The sequence below is a fragment of the Cebus imitator genome, unplaced genomic scaffold (genome assembly GCF_001604975.1).
Source record: "Cebus imitator isolate Cc_AM_T3 unplaced genomic scaffold, Cebus_imitator-1.0 Scaffold410, whole genome shotgun sequence".
Lineage (NCBI taxonomy): Eukaryota > Metazoa > Chordata > Mammalia > Primates > Cebidae > Cebus > Cebus imitator.
This window is the reverse complement of record NW_016107725.1, coordinates 873,992-893,098: the sequence shown is the minus strand read 5'-3', so window position 1 is coordinate 893,098 and position 19,107 is coordinate 873,992. Positions and strand designations below refer to the sequence as shown.

Genomic DNA, 19,107 nt, shown 5'->3' with positions numbered 1-19,107 from the left:
GGACTAGGGTTGTGATGGGAGAGGCAAGAAGAGGTCCAGATTCCTGAAGGATTGGATGTGGAGTGTGCGCAAAAGAAAGGGGCAAAGTTTCGGCCAGAGTAGCTAGGTGAACGACGGTGCCACTAATCAGTAAGAGGAACCATCAGGGAAGAGTAGGTTTAGGAAGCGGAGAATCAAGGTTTCTGTTCTGGCCACAATGAAGTTAAGATGCTGTTAGACTTAAAGATGTTACATAGGTGATTAGAGATAAGAAATGAGTTTAGGTAATACGTGTTCACATGTGAACTACTTAGTCCTCTTAACAAACTGAGGTACTTACTCCTATTATGCTCATCTTGTCAAGGAGGAAACTGAAGCACAGGTTAAGAAAATTGAAACCCTTTGGTCCTTTCAGGGCAAGGAGACATGGTTCATGAATGGAGCAGGTGGAAGAAAATAAAGGTTGTTCCAATCAAGTCATTGGAGACACCAGTTGGATCAGAGCAATCAATATTTGAGATACTGATTCCAAAAAAGTAAGGGCACAGGTGGGACTCCCATGTTGGAGGTGAGGCCTAAAGGGAGGCGTTAGGGTCATGAGGGTGGACCCCTCTTGAACAGCTCAGCACCATCCTCACAGCAATAAGTTTTCACTTTATTAGTTCCCGTGAGAGCTGATTGTTAAAAAGAGCCTGGCACTGAATGACTGGCAAGATGGCCAAATAGGGTCGGCTCTGGTCTGCAGCTCCCAGCAAGATTCACACAGAAGGTGGGTGATTTCTACATTTCCAACTGAGGTACCCAGTTCATCTTATTGGGAGACTGGTTGGACAGTGGGTGCAGTCCACAGAGGGTGAGCCAAAGCAGGGTTGGCCATAGCTGCCCCTGGGAAGTGCAAAGGGTTGGGGGATTTCTCTCCCCTAGCCAAGGGAAGCTGTGAGAGACGGTACCAGGAAGAAGCATGCCGGCCCAGATACTATGCTTTTCCCACGGTCTTCACAACCAGCAGATTGGGAGGTTCCCTTCAGTGCCTACACCACCAGGGCCCTGGGTTTCAAGCACAAAGCTGGGTGACTGTTTGGGCAGACACCAGGCTAGCTGCAGGAGTTGTTGTTGTTGTTTTTTTTCATAGTCCAGTGGCACCTGGAATGCCAGCAAGACAGAATCCTTCACTCCCCTGGAAGAGGAGCTGAAGGGAACCAAGTGATCTGGCTCAGTGTGTCTCACAACCACAGAGCACAGCAAGCTAAGATCCGCGGCTTGAAATTCTCGCTATGAGTACAGCAGTCTGAGCTCGACCTGGGAGAACTACAAACCACTGCTCAAAGAAATAAGAGAGGATACAAACAATTGGAAAAAATTCCATGCTCATGGATAGGAACAATCAATACCATGAAAATGGCCATACTGCCCAAAGTAATTTACAGATTTAATGCTATCCCCATCAAGCTACTATTGGCTTTCTTCACAGAACTGGAAAAAACTACTTTAAATTTCATGTGAAACCAAAAAAGAGCCTGCATAGCCAAGACAATCCTAAGCAAAAAGAACAAAGCTGGAGACATCATGCTACCTGACTTCAAACTATACTACAAGGCTACAGTAACACAAACAGCATGGTACTGGTACCAAAATAAATATACAGACCAAAGGAACAGAACATAGGCCTCAGAAATTATACTACACAACTACAATCATCTGGCCTTTGACAGACCTGACTAAAACAAGCAATGGGTACAGGATTCCCTATTCAATAAATGGTGTTGGGAAAACTGGTTAGCCATATGCAGAAAGCTGATACTGGATCCCTTCCTTATACCTTACACAAAAATTAACTCAAGATGGATTAAAGACTTAAATGCAAGACCTAAACCCATAAAAACTCTAGAAAAGAACCTAGGGAATACCATTCAGGACATAAGCATGGGCAAAGACTTCATGACTAAAACACCTAAAGCAATGGCAACAAAAGCCAAAATAGACAAATGGGAACATGATTGTGTATTTAGAAAAGAGCTTCTGCACAGCAAAAGAAACTATCATCAGAGTAAATGGGCAACCTACAGAATGGGAGAAAATTTTTGCAATCTATTAATCTGACAAAGGGCTTATGTCCAGAATCCACAAAGAACTTAAACAAATTTACAGGAAAAAAACAAACAACCCCATCAAAATGTGGGCAAAGGATATGAACAGACACTTCTCAAAATAAGACACATATGCAGCCAACAAACATGAAAAAAAGCTCATCATCACTGGTCATTAAAGAAATGCAAATCAAAACCACATGGAGATACCACCTCATGCCAGTAAGAATGGTGATCATCAAAAAGTCAGGAAACAACAGATGCTGGAGAGGATGTGGAGAAATAGGAAGACTTTTACACTGTTGGTGGGAGTGTAAATTAGTTCAACCATTGTGGAAGACAGTGTGGTGATTCCTCAAGGATCTAGAACTAGAAATACCATTTGACCCAGCAATCCTATTACTGGATATATGCCCAAAGAATTATAAATCATTCTATTATAGAGACACATGCATACATACGTTTATTGCAGCACTGTTCACAATAACAAAGACTTAGAAACCAACCCGAATGCCCATCAATGATAAACTGGATAACGAAAATGTGGCATATATACACCATGGAATACTGTGCAGTCATAAAAAAGGATGAGTTTGTGTCCTTTGTAGGGACATGAATGAAACTGGAAACCATCATTCTCAGCAAACTAACACAAGAATAGAAAACCAAACACCGCATGTTCTCACTCATAAGTGGGAGTTGAGCAACGAGAACACATGGACACAGGGAGGGGAACATCACACATGGGGGCATGTTGGGGGTGGGAGGGCTAGGGGAGGGATAACATTAGGAGAAATACCTAATGTAGATGATGGGTTGATGGGTGCAGCAAACCACCATGGCATGTATATACCTAAGTAGCAAACCTGCACATTCTGCCCATGTATCCCAGAACGTAAAGTATATAAAAAAAGAGCCCTGCATCTCCCCACCTGCTTCCTCTCTCACCATGTGATCTGCACATACTGGCTCCCCTTCCTCTTCCGCCACGAGTGGAAGCAGCCTAAAGCCCTCACCAGAAGCAAATGCAGGTGCCATGCTTCTTGCACAGCGTGCAGAACTGCAAGTCAAAGTAACCTCCTTCTTTATAAATTACCCAGCATCAAATATTCCTTTGTAGAAACACAAGTGTTGGAAGAAACTTCCCAACTCACAGCATTTTTCAGGACTTAACATCGCTGCCGAGCCCACCATGCATCTTTACCACCTCTCTAATGCCATTCTCCTCTGTGGGTTCTGGACAGGACCTGTTTACTGGGATGGCAGCCAAGAGGAGAAGGGAAAAGAGCTGTGTGATGGTCTCCATGGCCAAAGCCCCCTAGAATGAGAAGCATTTTCCAAGATCTAGAAGCCCATGAGAGCATTGTCTACTTTAAGGCAAGCTGTCTCAAAAGAAGCAGGTAAGCTCATTAGTGAGGAGCTAGGTCTTTCTCAAGATCTAGGTCTTCATTTCCTGTTCAGGAAGAAATTCAAACCTGCTCAGCATTTGGGTGAAAAATGCTCCCACCAGCATCTCCCAGACTCCTGAGCTGGTCTGTGGCACTAAACTCACAGGAGCAAATAGTAGAAGAAATACGTCTTCCCTCCTGCCCAAGCTCTGAAACTACCTTTTGTGTTTCCTGTAAATGTATTCACTCTTTTCACTGGACAACCATGGAAACCAGTAGCAAAGGCATTTTTATTAAGTTCTAACTCAAAAAGCTTAATCACATTCTGGCAGCTTTTCTCTATGACACAGAAGCATAAACTTCGCTCACTCCCCTTTTGCCCCTCAGGTTTGGGTCTTTACAGACAAGCACAGCAGTTTAAAAAGAGAAAGTGTAAGCTTCCTGATGCATTGGTTAACCCCACTTCCATTCCTTGTGCAAACTCCTCAGCATTTTCTGACAGCAACCATGTTCTATGGATCGATATCTCCCCATGGATCTGGAAACAATAAGAGAGAGGACCTGTGAAATGCCATTACCGAATGAAACATGGAAAGAGTTCATTCTGGTTTTGTTTATTTTTTACCATGCCAACTTCTCTCACATGGTGGAAGGATGTGTGCCCATGAAGGGGGGCTGAGCAGGGGAGGAAAAGCAGGGAAGTCATCAAGAGTGTGGAGGCATCAGAGCAGAGCAACGGCTGTACAAAGAAGCAGCCAACAAGCTGAGGCCAAGAAAGTCCAGCCCAGGGCCAGACCAAGCGGTAAAACCTGAAGGAAGGACTCTCTGTAGGGCAGTGGGGCAGCGGACAGATGTGATGGTGCACAGCAGAATGGCAAAGTGTCCGAGCCAGGCAATTTCAATAAATCTGTAAGAGATGGACAAAGAATAAAAGGAATAAGGAACTACCCAGGAGAACAGGGCTAGTAGAAAGAATATAAGAAATCTAGCAGGAAGAACAGGGGTAGTAGAAAGAATTTATGAAATGCAGAGGGCTGGGGGCCAAGCAGTGGTGTGCTAGGCTCTATTCATATTCATACTGGCTCATGAGAGCCCTTTTGTTACATTTTCAGGATTTTGTCAGCCACTTGACATCAGGTCTGTTGCTGGAAATTGGCTACATTGTATTCATACTGCATAGGACAGAAACTGTTAAATGCTACAAATCTGGGTGCCTACCCACTTCTTGAAGCTCTCAATGGCCAGTTGTTAAAATTTACCAGCACACCACTGGCTGCCAAGCTCCTAGGCTCCAGTGGCTTGAAATTCCAATGATCTAGAAGTTCCAACTTGAGAGGTGACCTGGGCAGCCCAGCCCCCTCCCTTCTCTCCTTCTTGTGCTCTGAAGGAGCTGCGCCCAAGAGCATCACGGAGGAAATGGCCATATGGCCATTATGGCCACTCACAGTCCCTGGGTGGGGACTCCCTGTCAGAGAGAAGTAGTGATCACAGCTTAGACTAGTGGTTCTCAAAGTGCGCTCTCCAGACCAGCAGCATCAACATCACCTGGGAACTTGTTAGAAATGCAGATTCTTGGGCTCCTCTCCAGGCTTGCTGAATCAGAAATGCTTGGAGTAAGGCCCAGAAATCTGTTTTAACAAGCCCTCTAGGCAATACTGATGCTTGCTTGACTTTGAGAATCATCAGGCTAGGTTGTGGTAATGATGGTTGGGTCTAATTTGTGAATTGAGACAAAAATTTAAAAATGTGTCACTGTGTCAAAGCAAAGAGGACTGGAAAGATGGTAGGAGGTGGAGTGCAAGATGGCAGAGCAAAGGTTCAGGATAAAGTCTTGAATTATGCAAAGGATTGGCAGGATATGTGCTCTCAGGTTGGGAAGGAGCTGATTAAGGTCTGTGCTAGATGAAAACAGACACACAGATCAATGGAATAGAATAGAGAATCCAGAAACAAATTTATACATCTACAGTGAACTCATTTCCAGCAAAAGTGCCAAGAATGTACATTGGGGAAAGGACAGTCTCTTCAATAAATGGTGCTGGGAAAACTGCACATCCATGTGCAGAAGAACTAAACCAAACCCCTACCTCTCAATGCATACAAAAATCCAATCAAAATGGTTTACACACTTGAATCTAAGACCTCAAACCGTGAAACTGCTATAAGAAAACATTGTGGAAACTCTCCAGGACGTTGGACTGGGCAAAGATCTCTTGAGTAATACCCCATAAGCACAGGCACCCAAAGCAAAAATAGACAAATGGGATCACACCAAGTTGAAAAGCTTCTGCACAGCAAAGAAAAAAAAGTAAGGCGACAACCCACAGAGCGGAAGAAAGTATTTGCAAACTACCCACCTGGGCATCAGCAACCAGAACATACAGGGAGTTCAAAAAACTCCATAGGAAAAAAAACTAATAATCTAATTTTAAAATGAGCAGAAGCTCTGAACAGACATTTTTCAAAAGAAGACAGACAAACGGTAAGTACTCAACACCACTGATCCTCGGAGAAATGCAAATCCAAACTATAATGAGATATCATCTCACCCCAGCTAAAACGGCTTTTATCCAAAAGACAGGCAACAATAAATGCTGTTGAGGATGTGGAGAACAGGGAACTGTCATACACTGTTTGTGGAAATGTAAATTAATACAATCATTATGGAACACAGTTTGAAGGTTCCTCCAAAAATTGAAGATACAGCTACCAGATGATTCAGCAATCCCACTGCAGAGTGTAAGCCCAAAGGAAAGGAAATCAGTATACTGAAGAGATATCTGCACTCTTATGTTCATTGCAGCACTATTCACAATAGCCAAGATTTGTAAGCAACCTAAGTGTCCATCAACAGAATCATGGATAAAGAAAATGTGGTACATATACACAGTGGAGTACTATTTGGCCATAAAAAAGAATGATATTCCGTCATTTGCAACAACATGGATGGAACTGGAAATCATTATGTTAAGTGAAATAAACCAGGCACAGAAAGACAAACTTCACACGTTCTCACTTATGGGTGGGAGCCCAAAATTGAAACAATTGGGCTGGGCGCGGTGGCTCATGCCTGTAATCCTAGGACTTTGGGAGGCCGAGGTAGGTGGATCACTTGAGGTCAGGATTTCAAAACCAACCTGGCTAACATGGAGAAATCCCATCTCTACTAAAAATACAGAAAAAAAAAAAATAGCTGGGTGTGGTCGTGGGCACCTGTAATCCCAGGTACTCGAGAAGCTGAGGCAGGAGAATCACTTAAACCCAGGAGGCAGAGGTTGCAGTGAGCCGAGATCATGCCACTGCACTGCAGCCTGGGTAACAGAGTGAGACTCTGTCAAATAAATAAATAAATAAATAAATAGAACAATTGAACCCATGGAGATAGAGAGTAGAACAATGGTTACTAGAGGCTGGAGGGTGGAGCAAGGGGTTGGGGAAAGTGGGGATGGTTAATGGGTCCAAAATAGTTAGAATGAATAAGACCTAGTATTTCCTAGCACACAGGGTGACAACAATGATTTATTGTACGTTTGAAAATAACTAAAGAAGTACAATTGGATTATTTGTAACACAAAGAAAGAATAAATACTTGAGATGGGGATATTCCATTTACCCTGATGTGATTATTGCACATTGTATGTCTGTATCAAAATATTTCATGTACCCCATAAACATATATACTTAATATGTACCTATAAAAATAAAAAAAATAAAATAGAAGACTTGTGCCGGACCTTAGTGATTCCTATGTATTACTCAACGCTGTGTACCACGGTGAAGTTTGCAACATCCGTCCATCCATCTGTTTACTGACTCTTTCATTCATTGAACAGTTATCCTGAGGGACCACCATTTTTCAAGGTTTCTGTGCTTTGCAAAAACAGGGGTGAATAAGTCACTTTTCCTACTCATAAATAGCTCACGTTTCTAGAGGAGACATAGTTGGGCAAAATATAATTACAATGCCCTAGCTACTTGCCCCTAGCTAGGAAGGCTTTCATTTAAATTATATCATTTACTTTTTATAAATAACCCTGCCAGCTATAATTTACTCCATTATTTGGTGAAGAAAACAAAAGCTCAGGGAGGTGAAGTGACTTTTCTAAGGACACATAGTCTTTAAATATCAGAGCCAGGCTTGAATTCAGGTCTTCCAAAGCTAATTCCAGCTCCGTGTTCTCTGGATAACTGAGGCCTAAAGAGCTGAGCCTTTCCAGCATTGCCCAGTGTTTTCCCCACGGTTTGTAGCATTCATATCAATAGATATCACACGAGACCAGGCTGAGCCTCCTTTTTGTCTACATACCTCCTAGAGGAACAGTCCTGCCATGTCTCATTAAAGCAGGAATTCTTTGAAAAATGCAAAGAAGAAATGATAATTTGTTTTCAAAATTAAATTCAAGGTGATAAATTCCCTTCCTGGGACTCACTTCCACGAGCTCGTGGCCTGGCATTCTTTCCTTGGACTTGACTTATATGTAAAGACAGGGAACACCTCCTACCTGTGTTTTTCTGTGGTGAGCATGCTTTCTGAAGAAACTGTTGACAACTCAGTGGCACGCTTGAATGGTAGAATCATATACTTATGCAGATTTATGAGAGAATTTTTCTTCTGTTAAAATTTCTGTTCTGAGGCAGTGTAATGGGAACACATACCAGATGGACTCAAGATGGTCTTATTTGATATCTATTAATATTACTGCTGCAACCCACAGGAAAGGCACTGGGAAGAGCTGGCTGACCCCGTCGTGAGAAGCATGAGGCTTGCCATTGCCTACTTTAGCAGAGTGATGTGCAAAATACGCCTGACACCAACTCACCCCAGCCTTGGTTAAGAGTTTACATTAATAATCTATTTATAATAAAAAGCACTAGCTGTGACACTGAGATCCTTTAGGAAAATAGCAACCCGAAGAGTTTATGCAAAATAATACCCTTGTTTGCTCATTGGCCTAAAATGTGTCAAGGACAAGACTTTGGAACTAAGACGCATGTGAATCTCAGCCCAAACCTTTTACCAGCTGTGTGACCTTGGGCAGACTTTGATTTCCATAAATACAAGAGGGTAATAATAAAATCTACTTATCCAGGTAATCAGGAGTGTTAGCACCAGTGTTCGTAAATGACCTAAAGTTCTAGGAGAAGGGTGGACGCTCAGTCAGTGGTTACTCTTGTTTTCAAGATTTTCCCCCAAGAAGTTACCTAGAAAGCATAAAATTTCCTCCAGTGAATAATATGCCCGATGCATTAATCACAATGGATATATGCTGTTCAGAGTCAACCTTTTTTTTTCTTGTTTTGGAACCTGTCTTAAACTATACTGACAAACTTAAAAATTCAACTAAGATTTGGCCTAGAAAAAGGTAAGAAGCCTGTGTTATGCCCCATTCAAAAAAAAGGGCCAATATGGTATTTTTCTCATTTACATGATGGTTTCTTGTTCTGCATCAGTGATAGTGAGGGCTTTTAAATTATCAATAATTGTTCAATAACTATTGCCAAGCTGTTGCTAATTTTCTTTGGTGAACACTAGCAAAATATTTGCCAGGATGACAGTACTTGAGAATTCTCCAAGTCCAAGAACACAGCATAATGGGAAACTAGGCCTTTCCTTCCTAATTTCCAGAGCTGTTTCTAAAACAGCACTTTCTTCTATACCAGGCTCTCCAAGGACACCAGGTTGGGCAAAATCAGGCGCATTATTGCAAACCTGAGTGTGAAGACTTGCTCACTTGGCATTTGCAGGAAAGAAAAATGAACTTCCACTTGCTATAGGCATTTAAATGCTTTGCTAGACGCTGTGGCTGCAGAGGGGACTCCTGCCTCCAAGGACTCTCAGTGGACTGAGGTCTGCAGGCATGCATTGAATCCCACAATGCAGAAGGAACTCCACCAAGTTACGAGCTTGTGTGATGCAGGAAGAAAGAACGGTTCTTGTAATGGTACAAAGATAGAGGAGGCCACCTATCTGACATAACTCCAATCTGATTTCATTATGAAAGTCATTTATTTCACAACGAAATGTCAAAACTTCTGTTGAGTGTGTACTTGCCTCAAAAAACTCTTTGGTTGTAAGTCAAGGGGAGCAATTCAAGCGGCTTACGGACTAAAAGTCAGAATGGACCCAAGAATGCTTTGTGAAGCCTTGAGGTTTAAGTGACAGGACCTCTCAAGGGAGGTAGCTGCAGCCAGAAAGGCCTCAGCTATCCGAGCGGTCCTCACACCTCACCTCTATTTCTCTGTGCGTCTGTTTCATTCTTGTTTCTCTCCCACGTGTTCCACTCTGCCTTTCCAGATGAAGCCCAGAAAACAGTTGCCCCACGGCATCTAAGTATGTCTTCTCTAAATCCAGTCAGCTAAGGGCTCTGTGTCCGGCCTTGTGGGACCGAGAGGCAGCTACAGCCCACCCAGCTAGTGGAGAAGTTTCTCAGGGAAAGCGAGTCATCCTTCATCGTGTAAAGCACTGGTCTGGGACTGTTCCTAAGGTAAATAACCCAAGTTGCACACATAGCTATGGAAATGGCAGGTCAGAGGGAGAAGGTTTGGCTTTAGGTTGGGAAGAGAGGGATGTTTGTAGAAGAAATAAAAATCAGCTGAGCATTGAAAGAAAGTTTCAACCAGCATAGTGAAGCAGCATCTTCGTCTGGAGTAAATACCTGAGATTCGTTGTCTCACGACCAAGGAAAACTAGGATGCAGACACACAAAGGGTGAGATTCAGAGTAAAAGTTTAATAGGCGAAAGAAAGAGAAGAGCTCTCTTGCTACGGAGAGGAGTCCCAGAGAAAATGGTTGCCGCTTCCGCAATGAAATGCAGGCTTTACAGATGAGTTTGAGGGGGCAGTGTCTGATTTACACAGAGCATGAAAGATTGGTTGGTCCAGGTGTGCTATTTGCATAGTGCATGTAAAAGCTGGCTGCCCCACCACAATTTTTTATTATGCAGATGAGTTCTCTGCCTGGCTGACGTCATGTTGCCTGGTTCTCTACATTCCGTGTGGTGACAAAGAAAATGGAAGATGGAAACTCCATGTTGAACATACCTGGCCCTCAGGTAGCACTTTTCTGTTGGCACAGTTGCCAGCCTTGACACGTGCAAGCTTCCAGCTTGCTTACCTATGTCTGCAGCTAGATTTTTTTCAGGCTATTCTTTGTTAGAAAAGAAGTGATTTAAGGGCTGCTTTTTATTAAAAAGGAAATTCTGCTGAGGACTCTGATGCCTTTACTATCTGCCTAAATAATTTCTTTCTACCTCCTATATCAATAGGGATGGGGAAAAAAACCCCAGACCCACAGAATGAAGAAAAGTCTAAGAAATAATCAGACAGTTACCACCGAGACCAAAAACAACAAAGAATTACGTGCCAAGAATTAATGGAAACAAGCAGTTCAGAACAAAGGCTGGAGTGAGTTTGTCCTAAAGTTTCCCTGTGGGAAGTACATAAGGAAAGCTGTGGGCCTTCCAAGGCGCTGGCTGCAAGGAGCTACTGAGTCTCCATCTCCTAGGCGCATCTTCAATTAACCACTCACATCCTAACCCCATAATGGCATCTCACTCTCATTCTGGCTAGTTAATATCTATTGAGCAGTTAACCACGTGCCAGGCACTGTGCTACCTATATTACCTCAAATGATTTCCATACTAGTGCAATGAAATAGGTGCCGTTATTTCTATTTTACAGATGAGGAAACTGAGGTTTAGGTGAAGCAAATCTCTTAGGGACGCATAGCAAGTAAGCCACAGGTGCAGCTTTGTGCAACGCCAAGACCCGTTTCTGCAATTACTGTGATGTCTACCCTCCACACGTTCTGTCTTTTATTTGTCAACTAGATTGCCAAAAAGCTGGCACCCGATACGTCTAATTTTCTGCCTTCCCTAAGAAAATAACTTATAATTCCAGACCACCTTCATTGGTTGGGAAGAAGGAGCTGAGGATGATGAATTCATGCAGATTCCCGGAAAAAGTCTCATATAAAATAAAAGACAGCCCAAGCCTCAAAAAGCCTGCATCAGCTTTTGCGTGTCGTTTGCCTACTCTGTGTCTTCTGGATTCTGAGCTCTTGAAATTGCTATGGCTGCCTATTTTCATTTGCAAAACTTCTCACCATAGCATTATAGCTTTGGTAAGTGCTTTTGAAAGCAAAAGAGCATCTATATTTAGCACAGAAGGTCAAAAAGAAGTCTCTAAATAGAAAAATATGTGTGCTTAAACTTTTGTCTCATTTAAATATGAAGATAAATTTAAGCACTCTTTGGTGTCAACAATTCCAACCTCATAAATTAGAAGCAACCACAGTAAACACATCCAGCAGCATTTAAGTTATCCTTTTCTTTCCCCTAATTATAAAGCATCAGGCTGAAAACATTCGCGTTGATTTACCCAATTTCCTATTGTCAAGTTCTAAGTCGACACTTGATGTGATTATGTTAATGCGCTAATTAAGTTTAGTGTCCTTTACTGTACGTTCTCCTCCCAGCAAAATAAGAAAATGCAAAGATAAGTATGTTTTCCTCGACTGTGGTCTGGAATAAATAGGGCAGATGCCCTGTGAGAGCAGGAAATATTATCTTTTACGTTGAGTTGCCTTAGATACAATTTAATTTGAACAATTGAATATATTTATGAGGTGCAAGAAGCAAATAAAAAAGAGCATTCAAGCTGTGTAGTGTGCCTTGCTTTCACCATTAGAGCTGAAACGACAGTAAGTGCCCTCATGTGTGAGCCGGAGTGTTTTGTGGGGACACTGCAGGGAGCAAAAGTCAAGAATATGTTGCTTGTATATTTCACCCAAGGCCACCTTTAACTTAAATTTATATCTTGTTCTATTTTTTTTCTGACTCAATTTATGCAGACATTTTCATTATTTTGCACGTTGATATTCCTTCTGATTTCCATTTTTAAATTTAGAAAAAGGCCTGGGGCCAAGGTCTTGTCTGTGATAATGCATATTCTTAAAAGAGACAGAAAGAGTCCGTTGTTTCCCTTTGCAAATTAAACTACGACACGATACTTTGTTAATACTTAAAATTTTAATTTCATGTTATTGAAAGAGCTCTTTTTGATTTATTTAGTTGTAGATTTTTATCATATAACCCTCACACATATATTAGTTAAGCTTTTCCTAAAATTGGATCATAGTCAGAGTCTCCTGAATCACTTACAACTAAGAGTCGATGACCATGTTTTTCTTCACGCGTTCATCCTCTGGACTTGACGTTGAAGCATTTCTCAGATGTGTCCCAATGCTGCCTCCACGACATGCTGCAAGTCTCGATGCTGAACTTTCTTGATCTTATTAGAAGGACCATCCAAAGGTTTTCAGTCTAAGTTGTGCATGCAGAGAATAACAATTATGCCAATATGACAATGACTGTGAAACACCACTGACTGTAAGCCACCTCCTGATTTCAGAGAGAACCCTAGAATCCATAAAATACTGTAAATCCACAGCAGCACTTTCCTCCTCGGGCTGTAGTGAGAAATATCCCGGAATAGTGCCTAGTACTTAGTAAGCATTTGGTAAATGATAGCTGTCAGTAGTGCTACTCTAACTTGTTGGGATGGCTCTGTATATGTAAATTATCGAATAATTAGGGTAATAAATTATATCCATAAATTATACCCAGGCTTTAGTTATACAAGTATTTTAGGAATGTGTGCCTGTTTGGTCTCAAACAATGAGGAAAAGATCTCCTATTCAGTAAATGGTGCTGGGAAAACTGGCTAGCCATATGCAGAAAACTGAAATTGGACCCCTTCCTTATATCTTATACAAAAATTAACTCAAGATGGATTAAATACTTAAATGTAAAACCCCAAACCATAAAAACCCTAGAAGAAGGCTTGGGACAGTGACTCATACCTGTAATCCCAGCACTCTGGGAGGCTGAGGTGGGTGGATCACCTGAGGTCAGGAGCTTGAGACCAGCCTGACCAACATGGAGAAATGCCATCTCTACTAAAAATACAAAAATAGCCCTGCATGGTGGTACATGCCTGTAATCCCAGCTACTTGAGAGGCTGAATCAGGAAATCGCTTGAACCCAGGGAGCAGAGGTTAGCAGTGATTTGAGATTGTACCATTGTACGCCAGCCTGGGCAATAAGAACAAAACTCCATCTCAGAAAACAAAGACAAAAACAAAAACAAAAAAAAACTAGAAGAAAACCTAGGCAATACCATTTAGGACGTAGGCATGGGTAAAGACTTTGTGACAAAAATGCTAAAAGCAATTGCAACAAAAGCCAAAATTGACAAATGGGATCTAATTAAACTAAAGAGCACAGCAAAAGAAACTATCATCAGAGTGAACAGGCAACCTACAGAACGGGAGGAAAATTTTGCAATTTACCCATCTGACAAAGGTCTAATGTCCAGAATTTACAAGGAACTTAAACATATTTAAAAGAAAAAAAATCAACAACCCCATCAAAATTGGGTAAAGGAGGCCAGGCATAGTGGCTCACATCTGTAACCCCAGTTCTTTGGGAGGCCAAGGTGGGTGGATGACCTGAGGTCAGGAATTCAAGACCAGCCTGGCCAACATTGTGAAATCACATCTCTACTAAAAATAAAAAAAAAATTTGCTGGGTGTGGTGGGGGGCCTGTAACCTTAGCTACTTGGGAGACTGAGGCAGGAGAATCGCATGAACATGGGAGGTTTCAGTGAGCTGAGATTGTGAGATTCACTAATTATCAGAGAAATGCAAATGAAAATCACACTGAGACAATCTCACACCAGTCAGAGTGTTGATTATTAAAAAATCAGGAAACAAATACAGCTAGTGCTTGACTTACGACCATGATTGGTGCCAACAGACCGGTTGTAACACGATTTGGTCGTAAGTTGAGTAGGCTACTGTATATGTACAGTACTATGAAATGATGTTATAAAAATCTTTAAGTCATATTTTATCATAATTTTCTTTCATTATTGTTATATATCATAATTTTCTTTGTTTATTTTATGCCATTTGTATCATCTCTACACCATTTTGTTTCTTATTTTTACATTCGTCAGGTTTAAGTAAAACACTGCATTACCAGTACAACTGGTTTAATATTTGCAAAACATACAAAATTACAAAATACAGGTGCATACAAAAATACAAAATACAGGTGTAAAAAATACCATAGGAAACATTTTCCCAATTGCAAAACATATCAAAATATATAAACATGTACGAAACATTTTATTGGTCGCTGGTGCTTGGCTGTGGATTGTTGATGTCGTCATCTGAGGCAGCAGTTGGGGTTACCGGAGTTGGTTTTTTCATAAACATGGTGAGCTTTGTCTGAATTGTATGTTTCTTTTTTTCTTCATAAATTTCACAATACAGATGAAACACATCGTGCGCCATCCGTTCAATCCTTGCAAATCGTTCAATGTTTGGGTCCATTGCTTCGAAATGTATAAGAAGTTTATTGGGAGGGGTTTGATGAAAAATATCCAAGACACAAAACACAAATTGCTGTACCGAGTCTGGGATAAGAGTTGAAATGGTGCACGCGGCAATGGTAGTGCTGCTGGAAGCTGGTCCGCACTGTCGTACGCCCAGCTGGGCAAGGAAGCTGGTCCGCACTGTCGTACGCCCAGCTGGGCAACGTTTGCGCTGCCAGACGCGGAGCAGTCGTGGCTAGCGATTGTGGTCATAAAGTCGAATGGTTGTAAGTTGCATAGGTTGTAAGTCGATCAATACCTGTACATGGTGGTGAGGCCGTGGAGAAATAGGAACACTTTTACACTGTTGGTAGGAATGTAAATTAGTTCAACCATTGTGGAAGATAGTATGGTGATTCTTCAAGGATCTAGAACCAGAAATACCATTTGACCCAGCAATTCCATTAATGGGTATATACCCAGAGGAATATAAATCATTCTACTATAAAGACACATGCACACGTATGTTTATTGCAGCACTATTTATAATAGCAAAGATATGGAACCAACCTAAATGCTCATCAGTGACAGACTGGATAAAGAAAATGTGGAACGTATACACCATGGAATACTATGCAGCCATAAAAAGGAATGTGATAATTTCCTTTGTAGGGACATGGATGAAGCTGGAAGCCATCATCTTCAGCAAACAAATACAGGAACAGAAAACCACATGCACACATATGTTTATTGCAGCACTATTCACAACAGCAAAGACATGGAACCAACCTAAATACCCATCAAAGATAGACTGGATAAAGAAAAGGTGGTACATATACACCATGGAATACTATGCAACCACAAAAAGGAATGAGATAATGTCCTTTGCAGGGGCATGGATGAAGCTGGAAGCCATCATCTTCAGCAAACTAACACAGGAACAGAAAAGCAAACCTGCATATTCTCACTCATAAGTGGGAGCTGAACATTGAGAACACATGGACACACAGAAGGGGACAACACACACCAGGGCCCGTCAGGAAGTAGGGGGTGAACAGAAGGAACTTAGAGGATAGGTCAATAGGTGCAGCAAACCACCATGTCTCACGTATACCTATGTAACAAACCTGTTTTTTGAATAAAGAAAAAAAAGCTAATCTGCAAAGTCTACAGACTGTATGGTTCTAAAATATATGACATCCCACAAAAGGCAAAACTACTGGGATAGTAAAAAATTAGTGGTTTCCAGGGATTGGTAGGGAAGGAGGGATGAATAGGTGGAACATGGAGAATTTTAAAAAGTGGATACACTTCATTATACATTTGTCCAGCCCCATGGAATGTACATCACAAGGGTAAACCCTGATGTAAATTATGGACTCTGGATAAAAATGATGTGTCAATGTAGGTTTACTGACCATAACAAATGTATCACTCTGCTGGGATATGTTGATATTTGCGGAGGCTGTGTGCGTGGAGGGGTAGAGGACATGTGGGAACTCTGTACTTCTCACTAAATTTTACTGTGAATCTAAAACTGCTCTAAAATAATACTTTTTAAAAGTAGAAACATTTCTAGATTAAAGAGACATAAAGTCGTGACAACTAAATGTAACATGTGATCCTGGGTTGGACCCCGATCTTGAATTCTTTCTTTCCATAGAGGACAATTTTGGGATAATTGGGAGAAAATGAGTAAGGTTTATAGCTTAGATAATTATATCAACGATAATTTTTTGATTTGATAATTATAATGTGGTATGTAAGAGAGAGTCCTTTTTCTCAGTAAATACATAAGAATTGAGCAGAAGGGATTCTAGTGTCTCCAGTTATTCTCAAATGGTTCAGAAACAATAACATTGGTAATATACATATATATACATATATATGTACACACACATAGAGAGACAGAGAGAGAGAGAGAGAGGAGAAATGATAAAGCAAATGTGGCAAAATGTTAACAGCTGGGGTGAAAGGCTTATGATAGTTCTTTCTACTATTTTTGCAACTCTATTGTAAGGCTGATATTTCAAAATAAAAAATATAAATAATTGGAAAGACAAATCACTTCACAGAAAACAAAAAGTGCATGAAGAGTATTAAGCTCGTTCTGAGCCAATGATAGCATTGCAAATTCCCTTCGCAATGTTTTTGTCACTCACATGCACACTCATAGAACTGTAGTCTTAGCGTTTTCTTCTTTCTTCCTGCCTTCTTTTAAACTCAATCTCATTTCACGTAAACAATTTCTTCATTGGCAGAGTGCAAAGACGTGCTGCTTTCAAGGGACATTCATTTCAGGACCCCACCAGTTGGCTGGGCCTTGGTGGTTTAGCTGTCTTCCTATTGTTACAAATTAGTATTTTTGTTATTTATTAATTCCTAGTATGTTTATTTTATTCAACAAAAAATAGTGTCAGTGTTAGTACTTTTATTAATGTAAAAAGCCTACTCACTTCGCCTACCCCACACCACCCCCTTGTTCTCACATCCTGTAGCATCATAAGGTGCATTCAATCACCTACCAGTGAAAGCACAATGATGAGTTCTCGGAGTGGTCAGCCTGCTGGCTCCTGCATCTTTAGTAGATGCAGAGACCCGATGTTGAATCTGGACCATGTTTTTGACTAGCTGTAGGACCTTAGGCAAGTTATTGAGTCTCTCTACGACTCTGTTTCTGTTTGTTTTGTTTACTTAAATCATTATCAAAAGTTTGAATTTATATCTTGCTCTATATGTGAATATTGAATATCTGCTCATTATTTTTTTGTTTGTTTCTTTTATTTACAGAGAGCCTCCTCAATCTCATTCCAATTTACTTCACTAAGTTAGCAAGAGAAGTTACATTTCAAGTTTCTGTGTTAAAATGGGACAACATTATCAGTGGGGAGAGCTCTAGTTTGCACAAGGTAATACTTTGAGATTGACTGAGCAAGAATTTTGGAGTCAGATTTGTCTGTGTTCACATATTTAGCTATGACATTTATCAGCTGTGTGACCTTAGGCAAATCATTTTAACTCTCTGAGTATCAGTCACCAGATCTACAGAATGAAAATAATATTAACTGCATTAAAGAATTACTTTAAAGGGTTAAATGAAATCTATATAAAACAATTTTGCAATATTTTAGACACTTGGTAGATACACAGTTTGTATATATATATATGTGTGTGTGTGTATATATTTATGCGCACACATATATAGATGTTTACCAAAATATTCACAAAAAATAAATATGATATAGTTGTTTACAGATTAAAATTGGAAATCAGTGAGACAAAGATGCTCTCTAGGGAGGCCAGGGGCTGCTCAGTATCGTCCTGGGGCATGACTACACCCCTTGGTCTGGAACCTTGTTTTTTCTTTTTAGCTCAAGCAAAGCCCATCAGGTCCTGCGGGACAGACTGACCTGATGATACGTCAGTTCATTTTTAATAGGGAGCAGAAATGACGAGTAAGCTAGAGTGAATCTGTGGGCTGATCCGCTCATTACCTTTTATGGAAAAGTCTCCTTAGGAAGCCAGATTGTCCTCTGAAGGTTGCTGGGGCAGGGTGGGTTGTGTGTGTGTCCGCGTGTGGAGTATGAGCTGGAAGTGGAGTCACGGGAGATTAGAAAGATGGCCTTGTGGCCTGTATCACTGAGTCACACGTAACAGCCTAATGTTCCCCCATCAAGGAGGAGACTGGCGGCATGGCAGGGAATCACTTGGGTCCTGGGCACATCTTCTTCCTTGACGAAGTTCCTCATAGACTATTCTTTGCTATTGACAAAGAAGTTCTTGAGTATCATTACATTTTATTATGCTTTTCTCCAGAATGTTACTTGTAACAAGTCTTTATTCTTTTTTCCCCCACCGAATACATATTCATCTTTAGCAGGTCTTGTTAGATTTGCTAGCTCTTTTTTTTTTTTTTTTACATTTGATCCAAAAAAGATCTTCCTTTAAGTTACCATCGGCTGTAAACAGTTATATCTAATTTGCCCTTATTTCCAGTATCTTGCCTTCAATTTCCTGTTACCATGGTCAGAATTTCAAAAACAGCTTCAGAAACCATCATGCCAACTCAGCAAACAAATTCCTCCTCTTTTTGAGCCCTCTGAGTAGGGTGACTGGGGAAACTCCTAGTTAGGAATAGACTTTGGCCCAGAAAAAAAAGAAAAATGAGAGTGTCAAAGACACATTATATGCACAGCCTCCGAGACATGTCACAGTTGGCAAGGGGGCTAAGGCCCTGCGGTTGGCTCTCCTTTGACCAAATTCTTTTTTTTTT

The 19,107-nt window shown here is 41.0% G+C and overlaps 1 long non-coding RNA gene across 2 annotated transcripts in view; it reads right to left on the bottom strand.

The window, feature by feature from the left end:
* Positions 1-12,464: 12,464 nt before the first annotated feature.
* The window catches only part of LOC108289674, a 16,853-nt gene continuing 10,210 nt past the window's right edge, over positions 12,465-19,107 (bottom strand). For both annotated transcript variants that reach the window (XR_005196967.1, XR_001819263.2), the window contains 2 exons: positions 16,997-17,177; positions 12,465-12,777 (listed from right to left, as the gene is read on the bottom strand). This is a non-coding gene — a long non-coding RNA (uncharacterized LOC108289674). The remainder of the gene's footprint in view (positions 12,778-16,996; positions 17,178-19,107) is intronic.